The sequence below is a fragment of the Bison bison genome, unplaced genomic scaffold, assembly GCF_000754665.1.
Source record: "Bison bison bison isolate TAMUID 2011002044 unplaced genomic scaffold, Bison_UMD1.0 scf7180017864519, whole genome shotgun sequence".
Classification (NCBI taxonomy): domain Eukaryota; kingdom Metazoa; phylum Chordata; class Mammalia; order Artiodactyla; family Bovidae; genus Bison; species Bison bison.
The window spans coordinates 13,763,797-13,764,094 of NW_011495072.1; positions in this window are offsets into that span (position 1 = coordinate 13,763,797).

A 298-nucleotide genomic window follows, 5' to 3' on the forward strand; every position below is an offset into this window, starting at 1 on the left:
GTCCTTTGAGGGTTACAGTGTTTAGAGTACATTGTTCTTCAAACAATTGTGCAATTGAAACCAATAAGTGGTAATAAAAATTGCTAAGAATAACCTGTTCCTTTTGCCATCATTACCCATATCATATGAAGGACTTAGTTGATCTTCATTGGGTTTCCATGCCTTTAGCCCTCATAGAAAATACTGAGACAAAGATCTTACTAAAATGTCTTTTGTTATTCCCTTATAAAGACTCTTGATCAAGCATATCAGGAGGAATTTTAATTAAAAGAAAACAGAATTTTCCATGCAAAATTGG